The sequence below is a fragment of the Equus przewalskii genome, chromosome 1, assembly GCF_037783145.1.
Source record: "Equus przewalskii isolate Varuska chromosome 1, EquPr2, whole genome shotgun sequence".
NCBI lineage: Eukaryota > Metazoa > Chordata > Mammalia > Perissodactyla > Equidae > Equus > Equus przewalskii.
Window position 1 is genome coordinate 139,043,596 of NC_091831.1, and position 15,551 is coordinate 139,059,146.

A 15,551-nucleotide genomic window follows, 5' to 3' on the forward strand; every position below is an offset into this window, starting at 1 on the left:
AAAAACGACTTGATTTAATGCAGGGAAGGAAGGTGGTTGCTGAGAGCTTAGTGTAAGTACCCAAAACGGGAGTTCAGGAAAATATTTCTAAAATTAACACCTATGATACCAACTGTAAACTACTATTTTTAAGTGATAGAATAAAACTATTATCTTACTTACATCATAGAAACACATTTTCCCCATTTACTTGTGTTTCTCAGATTAATAAAGAGAAATGCCATATTCCAATATAATTATAGAAGAGAAAAAGAAAGGAATCAGTTTTTATTTGCCTACCTGTAATATGCCAGGGACTTTACTATTTCATCTCATATAATTCTGTAAAAATTACTACCTCACTCCAAAGATGAAGAAACTGAAGTTCAGAGAGGATAAAGAGCCTGCCCAAGGATATATAACTTCTTTCTTAACAGTAGATCTGAGTTTTGAAGCTGTCCCTAAAATTCATGCTTTTTACATATCACACAGCTTCTATAAAATACTTGCTTTCTACATGTTTTCACTTTTATGTTACTACACATTACACATTAACAGAAGCAAATTATTGAAGTGACAGTAACTGGCAACAAGAAGCCACAGCTGGAGGCAAAAGAGAAGGCAAAACTATGAGGTAACTAAAACACAAAAGTGCGGAACAATTGAATGCAATTCCCAACAGCCTATAAACTGCAACAAGCTCTGAAGGCAGTTCAGTCGCACAGACTACCTGATGCGCACAATGAAGGCTAACTTCTACATCCTCCAAATCATCTTGCTTAAATCAAGTTCAGAGGGCTGCACTTAAGACCAGGAAAAACTTTATAATACATTTGACATTTAAAATAGCTTTAAAAAAAGATTTCAGTGAACTTTCTGTTGTCCTTCTGTTTTCTCATCTGTAAAATGAGAATAATAGTACCTATCTCATTGGGCTGATGTACTAATTCATTAAATGAATAGTGATTATGGTGAATTATTACCATTATCAATAATGAATAAATTCATTATTATCATTATTATCTTCAAATGTCATTTTTAAGGAATACTTCATTAGTTCATGCTAGGTAAATGAGACATTACTATACTGTGATCCATACAATACAGACAATTAACTGCAGAGATTGGGTGAGACAGATGAAGACTAAGAGAATATAAAGGTGAGAGATGGATGTACACAAAACAGCAGAAGAAGAGAGGTGTTAAGTCACCACCCTGCCCACACTTCTATCAACACTTATCTCATGCATTATAATCCGTTGTGTAAATATCTACCTTCTCCACAGGCTGTGAGCACTTTGAGGGCAGGCACTTAATTTTATATCATCAGCCCAACACAGTGTCTGCAACATAGCACATACTAAATAAATGTATCATAAAATAACGAGGAGGGAGAATCAGTTAACTTTGAGATCAATGATGGGAGTACCCGATTTTACCATATCCTAACTGGGCGGCAGTAAAGACCGATTACCATTTTTTGTTTAATTGATTATCAATATTCTACTCCCCTATTTTCTCTGAACTAGGAAATAAATTTCAAAAACATTTAAAAAATTGTTAATTTGCTCTAAAATTAGAGATCTTTCATATGATGATAAAACAAATTTTAGCAAATTATTTTAAATCTTAAAAGTATTGCTCTGATTTAACCTGTTATGCCCAAAAGTTAATTCTAATGGTCAAATGGTCAGAGTCATAGCAATAAACAGATACTAAACAAGAGACACACCTACTTTTTAGCTGTGAATCTGCTAGAAGCAATGCAGATACAAAAAAGATATGGCATGGTAACTTCCCTCTGATCTCTGGTACCAAAGTAAGCATATTTGGGAATGACCAAGCCTAAACCCCCTTGTCTGGGATCACCCTTACCCCAGGCTCTGTGAATTATGCAGCCTAAGCAATCATAACATGCCCCCCAACCCCGCAGACGTTTGCTCACGGGGTACCCATAGCTCAAGCAGGATAAATCAAATCCAATTATTCTCCAGGAGTTTGGAAAGCTGGGAAAGAAAACCTGAGTTGAGAAATCAAATATTATCCAGTCTGAAGGCAGCATCATAGCAAGTCAAAGTCACATTTAAGCTGAAGCTAAGGGCAAAGCAGACGCCCGAGAGAAAGCCAGTCCATAAAGGAGAGAATGGAGCAGGGCAGGAGTTAGGGTGAGGGAGGGAGGCACTTAGCTCAGGTGTAAGATTTAAGAGGAGGCCCAAAAAACTCAGGAATCAAGATAGATAATATTGTAATGCGCAATATTTTAAAAAATCCAAATTAATGTCCTGGAATGGAGCAGAGGCACAGCAAGAAGAAGAGAGTCCACGCAAGCTGTGGCCAGAAGAGGAAGGGCAGTGGCTCTCCAAGAGTCTGCTCTGGGTTCCAGCTGTAATTCATCGCAGGGAGCGCAGTCACCTTAGCATAACCACCCACTGCAGCTCCCAGCCCTGCCACCACATCCTCTCGTAGGCTAGCTTAAGTGGGTTGTGTTCCCTGAGACCTAAGAACCTTGACTAATACACTCTATTTGGGAAAATGAGACATGCAGACAAAGCTATTAAAAAAAATCAAGGTAATATATAATTAAGTGACAAAAGAATGGTACTGGCAATTAGTGCTGCAGAAGTTCAGAGATCACTGTGGGTGGTCAGAGAAGGACAGAGTTAGCTAGATAGAGGGGGGAGGAGAAGTATATACCAAGCAAAGAGATCAAAGTACATGCTAAGGGGGGGGGGGGGGGCGCGGGATGGGAAGGGAGCCAGGGAAAGGAGAGGAAGGAAGAAAGAGGAAGGAGCGCTCTTCGTGCGCCAGGGATTCCAGCCAAGGAAGTAAACGCAGCTCCACGCTTTCCTGCTCCAGCCCTCAGATCACACTGCTCAGGACACCTGACAGAGCCTCTCTCCCTTTTTCTCATGTTCAGATCCTTTCACATCTTTCAGGGACCAGTTCAAACAACATTTCTTTGAAGAGGCTTCCCCAGTATCCTACTCAAAAGGAGAGATGGGCCAGAGCTAGGGTTTGGGCAGTGGGAAAAAATAGAAAGAGGCTCTGGCAGGCGGGAAGGCTAAGGGGCTGAACGCAGTGACAAGCGCTATTCTCTGGTGGAGAGCAGGACATGAGATCATTTAACAAGGAGGAGTAATAACGGGGGCTCAAAAAAAACTGGCAAAGGAGGGGCAGGTACAGAGGGTGTGCTGATGACTAACAGGGGTGGGGCTGCCTCAGATGCCTTGCAGAGGAGAGAAGTGCCCATCTGTCACACATTTCTGTGTATGGTTCTGTGATTTTCTTCAAGAAACTGCAGATCTTAGGGACGAGGAGTCGAAAAACAGAGAGGCGGGGCTTGACTTCAAATAATCACATACTTGTTGATATTTCCCAATCAAATTGAGCTTTCTTCACCACTTCCCCACCCCTCATGCGACCCCCACCCACCCACTCCACCCGCCTGCCAAGCAGGTGCAGCACCCCAGTGGCTATTTTAAAGAGGAAACAAAACAAAACAGTTATTTAAGAATACTAACTTGGGTTAATAATTGCCCACTATGAAAAAAAAATCTTGGGGTGTATCAAATCTTGTCATGCTTGCCGCAGGGTAAAGGCTGCCTGAGTAGATGTCAGACTTATAATATATACGTTTGAGGGGCCTCCTCTCTTTTCACTGGTATGCATAGCAAAGAAATATTCCTTAATGACTCCTCATTAAAATGACAACACTATACCCAGGGAACCAAAATATTTTTGTTGGTTGTAATTTTCCATATGGAAGTCCCTTACCTTATAATTATGATTAATAGCATCCTGCACAAAAGGACTGCTACGCAATAGGTTAAGGAACTACAACAACCTTACCAAGTCTATATACATATTAAATAATATATAAATATCAGACAATTGGTACAGGTTAAAAAAACTTAACTAAAAGCTCTAGGAAGTGTTTTACACACCAGGAGAATACACTTTAAAGAAACTCAACTTGCCATCACGCTCTCACTCTCTCTTGTCCACTCAGCCCTCAGTCCCTCCCAGCTCACCATATTTTCACCATTTTCTCACACATGCTTCAGGATGCGTGTACGCATTTGCAGTGATATCAGCACTTAGATAAGCCTGGATATGAAGCTGTTTATTTGGAAAGCGTTATCTCTGCGATCAGTCACCTTAGCTGGTAAGTTTGTCTTGGTGTGTTTGTGTTCCTTCCTGAGTGAGCAGGTGGAGGTGTTTGAGCACATGTACCCGAGGGAGTGTATATCTTTACAGGTCAGAAGGTGCACACATCTCTGGAGGAAGCTTGCTTGTATTTCAGTGACTCTCAAAATGAACTATTAAGATTATAAAGGTGGGGGCTGGCCCCGTGGCCGAGTGGTTACGTTCGCGCGCTCCGCTGCAGCGGCCCAGGGTTTCACTGGTTCGGATCCTGGGTGTGGACATGGCACTGCTCATCAAGCCATGCTGAGGCGGCATCCCACATGTCACAACTAGAAGGACCCACAACTAAAAATATACAACTATGTACCAGGGGGCTTTGGGGAGAAAAAGGAAAAATAACATCTTTAAATAAAAAAAAAGATTATAAAGGTGAAAGAAGCAAGTCACAAAAGACTACTTACTGTATAATTCCATTTATATGAAATGTCCAGAAAAAGCAAATCCATAAAGACAGAAAGCACATTAATGGTTGCCTAGGGCTGGGGGAGGGCTTGGGGGGAGAGTGGGTAGTGACTGCTAATGGGTAAGGGGTTTCTTTTTGGTGTGATGAAAATATTCTAAAATGGATTGTGGTGATGGCTGCAAACTCTGTGAATACACTAAAATCCATTGACTTGTACACTTTAAATGGGTGACTCATATGGTATGTGAATTATACTTCAATAAAGCTGTTATAGGGGCCAGCCCAGTGGCGCAATGGTTAAGTTCGCACGTTCCGCTTCGGCGGCCTGAGGTTCACCAGTTGGGATCCTGGGTGCAGACATGGCACCGCTTGGCAAGCCATGCTATGGTAGGCGTCCCACATATAAAGCAGAGGAAGATGGGCACGAATGTTAGCTCAGGGCCAGTCTTCCTCAGCAAAAAGAGGAGGATTGGTGGCAGATGTTAGCTCAGGGCTAATCTTGCTCAAAAAAAAAAAAAAAATGCTGTTATATATTAAAGAGAGAGAGAGAGAATAAAGAAACCAAAGTCGTCCTGCATTTCCATAGAAGGGAAACCCTATCTTTGAAAATCTCAACTTTGTTCTGATTCCATTTTTTTTTTTGAGATTTCTTTTTTTTTTTAAGGTATGCTTTTCTTGGTGAGGAAAATTGGCCCTAAGCTAACATCTGTTGTCAATCTTCTCTTTTTTTTCCTCCCCAAAGCCCCAGTACATAGCTGTATATCCTAGTTGTAAGTCCTTCTAGTTCTATGTGGGATGCTGCCACAGCATGGCTAGATGAGCGGTGTGTAGGTCTGCGCCCAGGATCCAATCCAGCGAACCCTGGGCCACCAAAGTGGAGTGCACGAACCTAACCACTCGGCCACTGGGCTGGCCCCTTGATTCTATTTTAATCAAGCTTTAGATTCACAATTTCCCACTGGTAATCCCCTAGTGGTCTCTCCTCTGTCTCCAGCCTTATTTGTCTTTCCTAACAAGGGTGACCCACATATGGGAAACAGCATTCACTGGGTACCACTCACTGTCTGAACAGAAAAGAACATGCACACTATGATTACAACCATATAAAGGTATGCATGTGGATGAACAAAGCCTGGAAGGAAATGAGGAAAAATTAAAATAGTTACATTAGAGTATGTAATATGGATGAGGTGACATTCTTTTAAAAATAATGTTCTCATTTTATTGTGTTATCAGCCAATAAAATCTGGAAGAAAAAGTAACCAATCATTCTCCTTAGAAATTCCTCCAAGACTAATTCAGGATTCATGCGTCATAAAGGATTGGACTGGAGTGGTGTAGAAGAAGATGGAAACTAAACTCATAGGTTATATATATTTACACCTATTTTGAACAAGTCATTAAACAAGAAAATATTAAGATCTCTAGAGCTTGCTCTAATAGAGGCCTGGGTGATCTTTCTGGGCTTGAATCTTCTTCCTTCTCCCCACTAGCTGCTTGGCTTATGGGCGTGGTGCAACTGTTATTGACGAGCTTGCCTTCATTAACTCAACCCACAGAAGAGACACTTAAAATTCAAATTCATATTAGCTTTCCTCCATCTGGAAATACATGGTAACCATCCCTAGATCAGCCTCAGTCTAGTTGCAGTCTAGAAGGGGTGCATAAAAGTTTTTTGTTTCTTTCCTGAAGATCCAGGGTGGGTACTTAAGAAACTGACAATACAAGCACAACTAAAATACAAAGTAACTCAGCTGATTTTCAATTAAGATGCCAATGAATCTAATGGAGAAAGGAAAGGTTTTTTTTAATCTGTGTTTCTGAAACCACTAGATATCCGTATGGAGGGAAAATGAACCTAAACTCCTACCTCCCATAAAAAAAAGTTAATTTGAGATGGCTCACAGACCTAAACGTGAAACCTACGACAAGAAAGCTTTTAGAAGAAAACCCTAAGGATAGGCATAAAAAACACCATAAAATAAAAAACTGATAAATGGACTTCACAAAATTAAAAATTTCTGCTCATCACAACATCACTAAGAAAACAAACAGAAAAGCCACAGACTGGGTAAAAAATATTGCCAACATATATCTGACAAAAGATGTGTACTCAGAATATTTAAAGAATTTCTAGAAACAGCAATAAAAAGACGAACCACCCAATGAAAAAACAGGCAAAAGTCTTCAACAGATACTTCATGAAAGAAGATATAGTAGGGCCACTTAGCACACGAGAAAGCACTCAACATCCTTACTCACCAGGAAAATGCAAACTAAAACCATAATGAGTTACCATTTTACATCCTCTAGTGGGGCTAGGATAAAAAAGGCTGACAGCACTGAGATTTGGCAACATTAAAAATGTAGAGCAACTGGAACTCATATATAAACCACTTTGGAGAACTGTTTTGAAGGTTTTTTTTAGACAAAGTTAAACATACATCTACCCCATGACTCAGTAAGTCCACTCCTAGGTATTTATCAAGAGAAGGGAAAACATATATACAAGCGACTTATAAAAGAATGTTCATAACAACCTTATTCCTAATAGCTCAAACTTGAAAATAACCCAAATATCCATCAAGATGAAAACAGACAAACAAATTGGGGCATATTCATACAACGGAATACTACTCACCCATAAAAAAGGACAAGCCACTGATATAAGCAAACAACACAGATGAATCTCAAAAACACTGTTACACAAAAGAAGCCAGACACCAAAAAGCACATACCACTGTATGATTCCATTTACATCAAGTCCAAGACAAGGCAAAACAAATCTACAGGGTCAGAACTATGGAGGCACAAAGCGGTTCCCATTGGAGGAGGGTGGGTGAGGGAAATGGCTGGAAAGGGGCATGAGAGAACTTTCTATGATGATAAAAATAGTTTCTCCCTTGTTTTGGTAGAAGTTACAGTATATAAAATTGCCAGAACTCCTTGAACTGGACACAAGATATGTACATTTCATTAAATGTTAATTATACCCTCATAAAAAAATATATAAACTAACACTCTGCTTCAAGACATAGGTTAATGATTTTGTTTCAGATGAAATTCTAGAATGCCACACATACATTTTCAATTATTTGCCACTCTGGAGTATTCAGATCTCTAGTCCTTCATTACCATAAAGAACCTAATGGATTATCTATATATAGGTAGACAGATATGAGTATGAGTTCATGTTTAATTTTTCGTAAATACCAAAGCAAGTTTGATTCTTCACAATTTTAATATGTACTTAATGGACTGTTGCAGGTCCAGTAGAATTTTCTGTTTTCTACACCATTTTCCTCTCGGTATGATTTTATAGTTGTGATTTTAGAGAATCTGAGATAAAATGAGAATAAGCAAGGCATGTAAATCAAATGTCAGCAAGGTAGGCTGATGACAGGAGGAAGACAGTGCTTTAGCCACTATTACAGCCTAGAGAATAAGGCCCTCCTCAACTATTTGAATCAAGAGTGAGCCCATACATATTTAAATTTAAGAGAAACTGAAAAGGATGAAGAACAGTTTGCCAGCTAATTTGATCTTTAAAAGATGGTAACATAGCCAAAATAACAAGAGCAGTGTACATCAAATCAACAGCTGAAAACCTGAGCTCTTTTCTCCTCCTGTTTTCCTAGGTCCTCCTGTCTTCCTTCCTCTTCATCTTTTCCCCTCTCTCTGTTGGTTTCTATCCAGGTATATTTTTATCCCCACCAACTCTCCCCTTTCCTACGATACTGCTCAGATCTAACTGATTTTCATTCACCCCAGGTTCTAAATAAATAAATTTATAAAATTGTACTGTATTCTATGTAAATATGTCATATATGCTCAAACAGAACAGAGAGTATAGCCTGGGGGTACAGAGATGTCCAGTGAATGGAAAAAAGATGACTTCATTTGTTTCCCATCCCCAGAAATGTAAGAGACCTCTCCCTCTGAACTCCCGCTGCACGCTTGTATTCCCTCAGATGGCTCTGGCAGTGTTGTGAACTATAAACAAGCACGCACGCCTTATCTCAGAGAGACAAAGCGCCCAGACAAAACCCATGTCTTGTATGTCTGTATTCACCATGAGCCTAAGACAGTGTCTTGTACAGGACGGGGTAAAACACATTTTGAATTACTGAATAAACATGAATGAAAACAACTGAGGGTGGAAGAGGACAAGAAAAAAAAAAAATCTGAGAGGAAACAGCAAAGAGAGAGGAAAGAAAGAGGAGAAAAAAGAAAACACAAAAAACTTGTGCAGGCAATTATTTTTGTTAGAGTGAGTAGGATTATTTTTAAAAATTGAGAGTTGGAAAAAGCCAATCACTATGCATCTAACATCATAGCTATCAGCATCAGTCTCTAAACTGTCATAAACACCTTAAAACATCTCCCAACCCTTGATATTTAAAGTGTGGTCTCCCACAGCAATGACATCATTCCCTATCTGACTTGCAGATTCTGGGGCCCCACTTCAAACCTACGAGACCCTGGGTGATTTGTGTGTGTTGAAGTTTGAGAAGCACCGGCATACACCATTCAAGTCCTTTCTGTTGTACTGAAACTGTGTTTTATTCAAATGGACCAGTAGCTGAGACTTGAAGAATCTGATTAGAGTGAAACCGATCATTGCATTGGGGGATGTGACCTATACGTATTTCACTTTAGGCGAAGTTATTAATTAGAGAGTAATTTGGCCTGGAAAGTATACCACAAAACTTGGAATTAGTCATAAGAACATGTTGAAAAGAAACTGATCATTAGGTCACAAACACTCTCAAAAAATCATTTTTGTTCCTTCATGCCTAGTACAGGCTAGTACAGGGCTAGGAATGACAAATGTGGCTAATGTTTCCTGAATGAATAAAATAAGTCAATTTTAAAAATCAGAGATATTTAGAGGCTGGCCCCGGGGCCTAGTGGTTAAGTTCACATGCTCCACTTCGGAGGCCCAGGGTTTCGCCGGTTCGGATCTTGGATGCAGACATGGCACTGCTCATCAGGCCATGCTGAGGCGGCGTCCCACATAGCACAACTAGAAGGACCTGCAACTAAGAATATACAACTATGTACTGGGGGGGATTTGGGGAGAAAAAGCAGAAAAAAAAAAAAAGAAGAGGAAGAAGATTGGCAACAGTTGTTAGCTCAGGTGACAATCTTTAAAAAAAAAAATCAGAGATATTTAGAGCTGGAATAATCTCAGGGTCCCCTGGTCCAATAACCTCTTTTTAAAGATGAGCAAACTAGACATCTGAGAGGTTCAAAAGTAAGCAAGCTAAAAGAGTTGGAATATATTGGATCTCACATTTTAATTCCGTTTTTGTTCCTTTCATAGGAATGCATTAGAAAGGGGATTCTAAGTCTAACAATAAAATGATTGCAGGCTCTTAAGCGATAGGATAAAAAGGTGCCAAGGACTAGGAAGAAGAGTCAAGCAAAGGTAAATGAGGCTGGACTAAACTATTTTTCTAAGCCTCGTATATATTTTTTTGACAGGCCAGTTAATTAATCAACTTAATCTGCCGAAAAATTAATCTGAAGGATTCTCAGAAAAAGAAACAGGAGCTGCATGAAAATGTTACAGACCAAGGGAGACCGCACATGCCGAACTTCAATCTCCACAGGCTTATTTCCTGTTCAAGAACGACCTCCTGGGATAAGTTTCACCGCCGTGTTCATTCCCAGACGACTTTTGGTTTTAAGAGAGGCCAAGGGCAAGCTGGAAATGCGATTCTTAACTAAACACGAAAAAAAAATAAATAAATCTGCGGCTGTTTCCCATTTGTTTGTAATCAGAATGCAGGCTCGCAGAGGAAACACACCAACCCCTGTTAGCAAAAATAAAACGACCCAGTCACGTCCTCAAAACAAACCAGCACACAAACTTCACAGCCGGATCCAGCTGTGCTGCACGGCAGCCAGGAATTTATTCTAAGACAGAGCAGAAAGATAAAAACGGCGAATGCAAGACAAGCTAGACTTCGATTTTAAAAAAAAAAAAGGGTGTGCCCCTAAGATTTTGGGGTTTTTTTTTTTTCCTTTCCAACTTTCAACAAGCACAAGTCTTTAAAGGAGACTTGGTGAGAAAACCCTTCAGACGATCGTGCCCCGAGCTGCGCCTCGGTGCGGTGGCAGGGCGGGCAGGCAGGGCGAGCTCCTCGGCCGCGGCCGGCGCGGGCTCCAGCGGGAGGGGAAGGGGCCGGTCCCGAACCCGGGGAGGCCGGGCCCCCGAGTGATTCATCAGCGGCTCGGGGTTCGCGCGCCTCCACCGCGGGCGACGCCCAGCGCGCCCCACGGCCCCCACCCGGGCCCGTCCGCCCCGAGGCAGCCCCCGGCGTCCCCTCGCTCCCCGGGAGGGACCGGTAAGAGGAGAGACCGGAGCCGGGCGGCTGGAAGGCAGCAACCTCTCCCTGCTCAGCCACCATGGCCCGTGCGACTCCCTGCCCGCGCCCGCAGACGGACTTCCTGGAAAGCACCGCGCTGGGCTTACCTGGCTGGCGCCTGCTGGGATCACCGACCTCCTTCACAGACCCGCGGGGACTGCCTGCCGCCCAGTTCCCAGCGCCCGTTCGTCTGCCCGCGCTTGCCTCCCAGGGAGTTGCCGGATCCACCCGCCAGCAGCTCCCCCAACCCGCCGGCGCTGTCCGTGCGGCTGGTTCCCCCTCCGCCACCGATGCGCATGCGCACTCCCGGGTCGTAGGGCATCCTGGGAGTTGTAGTTCGAGCGAGGAGAGCTAAGCTCAGTGCTGACCCTGGTCTTTACAATCTGCAGGACTTTGGAAGCGGCTGCGGATGCCAAACCTTACACCAGCCTGGGACGACGCTCTCTACTCGTGGAAATATTTACCCTCGACCCTCTGGGAGCTATAAACAGCAGCTGGAAGCTCTTTGGTATAGATTTCCTCTTTAGTTTGACATTTACTAAAGAGGCATACAAGGCAGGGCTTGTATTGTAGCCTTGGTTGCTAATGCGAGGACGTGACGTCGAGCACTTTAAACTTGTCAGGAAAAACCGAAAGAAAAGTAAGCAAATAAAGGCTAGGGCACAAGAGGGGCATAAATCAGGTAGATGTCACCTCAAAAGCGTAGTGACTTTAGTGATTTCCTTAGGCATGCAACCAGGGATGATGTCGCAGCAACAGCCCTTATGTTCCCTGGCAGTTTCGGCCTCATCCCATCCTCCCTTTCCAGCTTCAAGCTCTAGCTTCACCAGGCGGTGGAGCTGGGCCAATGTAGGTGGGCGCTGCTCAAGGGAGGGGACTGAGGCAGATCGGTAGTCCGGAGGGGAGGATGGAGACCATGGGATTACCTAGGGGGACAGTTCAATGGCTGCCTTTTCTTTAGGGCTCTGAGGAGAAGGAACAGCGATGGCCTTCCATTCATTCATTCAGTCACTCAGCGGCAATTTTCCTGGTCTGTCTTCAGGAGGAAACCATTCCCAGGAGTAATGCTCAGCTTTGAAACACCTTCTTTCCCAAAGGCAGCCAGGGAGTGGACTGAAGTGCCTGCTTGAGGTACATTCCAGCTACACCCAGTGTGGTAGCCAACTACGGTTAAACCTCTCTTGGCATCTACTTCTGCCCCTGAGAGCAAGGAGCACCCTAGGTAAACACTCTGGAATTTCATGCAACTGGCACCTACTAATCCCAGCAATGAAGGTCACTGATGATTCAGTTTTTAAGAAAAAAACCCCTCCTAAATGGCAAATACTTTTAGAAGATCATCAACATTAAATCTTGTGGCCATTGCATCTTATTTCCTATGGCAAATTAGCGTGAATCAATTTCTCAAATATTCTTGCAGATAGCTTTCTGAGAGCAACTTCCTAAAGAATTCAGGTTCAACTAATATTTATTGAGTACTTAATCCACACCAAGCACTGTGCCAACTCTTCATTTATAATATCTCATCCAATCCTCAGAGTAACCCTATAAGAATATATTAATATCCTCCACTTCTACAGATGAGAAAACTAAAACTCAGAAAAGTTAAGTAATTTGCACAAGGTCACAGAGCTAGTAACTGGAGATCCAGAAATAAAGCACAAGTAGCCTGACTCAAATTCCAGCATGCTTTTCACTGTTGATCAATGTGTCTCCTAAATCTCGTCAAATTCTTTAAAGTAAGATAATCTGTGGCCATGTCCATGGTACATGAAACAAATTCTCTAACTCTGACTGGATGAGATGAATATCTGGATTCATTTGATAGTTCTATATTTCATTATAAGTTAATATATAGGTATTCTGGCTTACCAGCAAGTCTCTTGTGAATTCCTGCTATACCTCTGAGGCATCACTCTTGGGGAAACTGACAAAATGGAGTTCCTGAACAAGCAGAACTGAGGACTACAGCCACCCAGATGTGGTTTGTTTTAAGAAGGATTTTCCTCCACAATGTGGCTTCTTTTGCTTTGCTTTTTAGGCAGAAAGTCTTTTAAATCAATGTCTGACTGATTTAATCTAAGACATGTTTCCTCCCTGACCTTTCAGTATGGGGTGTTAGGTGTACATTATTTTCTCTTTTAGCTATTCTTTGTTTATTTGTTTGTTTTCTTTTGTTTTTTTAAGGAAGATAAGCCCTGAGCTAATATCCACTGCCAATCCTCCTCTTTTTGCTGAGGAAGACTGGCCCTGAGCTAACATCCGTGCCTATCCTCCTCTACTTTATATGTGGGATGCCTACCACAGCATGGCTTGCCAAGTGGTCCCATGTCCGCATCTGGGATCCGAACTGGTGAACCCCGGGCCGCTGAAGCAGAACGTGCGAACTTAACTGCTGCATCACCAGGCTGGCCCCTCTCTTTTTCCTAGCAAATGTCTGCATCTTATTTTAGTTCCTTTTTCTAAAATAAAGTGCTTTGGTGCTGGATTTTTTTTCCCCTTTCTTCAAACAAATATTATCATTATGTAATCACAAGGCTTACAAACATGAATCTCCTAAACCCATGTACATTAAATACCATATATAGGACCAGAGATGTTAAGAATAACATCCTAATAGCATATAAAACTGTAAAAAATAGAACCTCCCTCACTGCTTCCTCTCTCTTGCTACAATCTATTCTCTACAGCAGCAGCCAGAATGATCTTTATAAAACAAATCAGATCTTGTCACCCTTCTGCCCCCAATCATTCATGGCTTCCCATCACATTTGAAATGAAACTCCAAGTTACCACCACTCCAAGTCCTTACAGGACGATTTTATTTCCTACCACACTCTCTCTCACTCTGCTGCACTCACACTGGCCTCTCTCAGGGTTCTCAGTCCTGCCAGGCATATTCCCCTCTCAAGATCTTTGCACTACATGGGACAATGCTCTTCCTTCCAAATACTCATGGCCCATGCCCTGGTATTAATGAAGGTTCTGCCCAAATGTCACATCTGAAAGGTCTTCTCTGATCTCCTCACCCTGTCTTTCTCCCCTTTCTTTACTTTGTTTGTTTTCATAGCACTCGTCACTACCTGACATCATCTTGCTTATTAGCATAAGCTCAGGAGGACTTTGTATTGTTTACCTCTCTATCTCTAGCATCAGCAACAATGCCTGACACACTGTAGGTATCCAATAAGTATTTGTAAATAAATGAATATTGAATCCTTCCCTTCCCCTCCTCCTCTCATTTCAGGACACAAAACCAGAGGGTTTGCCTGTAAATGCCAGCCAGTGACCTGATTCGGATATAAACACCAGCTGCAACAGGGCTGGCTCCACAGGACAAGACCCACTGAAACTCATTCTGAAATGGGGACAGAGCTCTCTTTTAAAAACACTATACTTCATGAGTTGCCATTATGAGCTTATAGTTAGAAGAACACAATTCTTGAAGAAAAAAAAAAAACGAAAAACCTGAAAATTGTATTTACATAAATAAGTGAAAAGGTAAATTCACTAAATACCTGTGGTGGACTGAAATATTGTCCCCAAGTACTTGCTCTCCTTTAGAGGAAAAGACAGCCCCGCCCACTGCGCTGCACTGTCAGGCTTGGCTATGATCTGGTATGAGGTTTTCCTTCTTTCTTCACACAAACGTTGTATTGGAATCACAAAGCTTCCAAATATGAATCTTGCTTTGGCCAATGGAATGGGAGTGGAGGTGACACTGGGACAGCTCTGAGTGGAAGCTTTAAGGGCCTTTGCTGTTTCCCATTAGTGTGCTTACTTTTTCCCTTCACCAAGAGAAGGGCATGTTCCAAATAGAGGCTGGTCCTTCTGCCTGGTCCTAGGGTGGGTCACATGGGTCAGTGCCTCAGCCAAACACAGCTACTGACATGTAATGTCAGCAAGAAGTAAACTGAGATTTAGGTTTGTTTGTTACTGTAGACTGACCAAGCAAAAGCTGACTACTGCAGTGACGGTTCAGTACAAGGCGATCCTCTGAAACAGAAGTGGCATGGCACCCCTCCCCCCGACCCCGTGCATTTAACCCCACCTCAAGTGATGGGAGACAGTTTAAGTTCAACATACCACAGAGAACAAATCTCTGACTGTTAGGTAAAATATTTGAATAAGGACAGACTATGGTTCTTATTAGTTTTCAGGCTTCGGTTAGAGTGAAAGTGATTGGTAAAATGACACTGTAATTGTATTTAATGTATTACAACCCCTAATTAGTGTTATCTTTAAACTTCCAGCTAGAGTAACTCATAAAGCATGTCACACTGAATCATCACCTGCAAATTAAAGCCAGCAGCAATTTTCTTGTTATTAAAGGGTTCCTTTAGGAAATAATTTCCTTCAAATGTTTAAGTTCAGTTTTTTTTCCTAGCCATGTATTTTATAGGAGAGCTGAGAAAACTTAAGCTGAAGATATAAACTTGAAACTAAAAGGTAAGGATTTCATCCTGGGAACCTGACATTGGTGAAAGCAGTGGGAGGAAGAAACCAGAGAAGGTAGTACCATGGCTGGGGCATGCAATTGTATAGAAAGGACTCAAGCAACCCCTGCGGCTTGAAATGGCCTTCCCTAT

General features: G+C 42.1%; 1 protein-coding gene across 1 annotated transcript in view; it reads right to left on the reverse strand.

Moving 5' to 3' along the window:
* The window catches only part of TMOD3 (tropomodulin 3), an 81,092-nt gene extending 69,709 nt beyond the window's left edge, over positions 1–11,383 (reverse strand). The window contains exon 1 of the mRNA XM_070580062.1: positions 11,070–11,383. The gene's annotated coding sequence lies outside the window, so the exon portion shown is untranslated. The remainder of the gene's footprint in view (positions 1–11,069) is intronic.
* Positions 11,384–15,551: the final 4,168 nt, after the last annotated feature.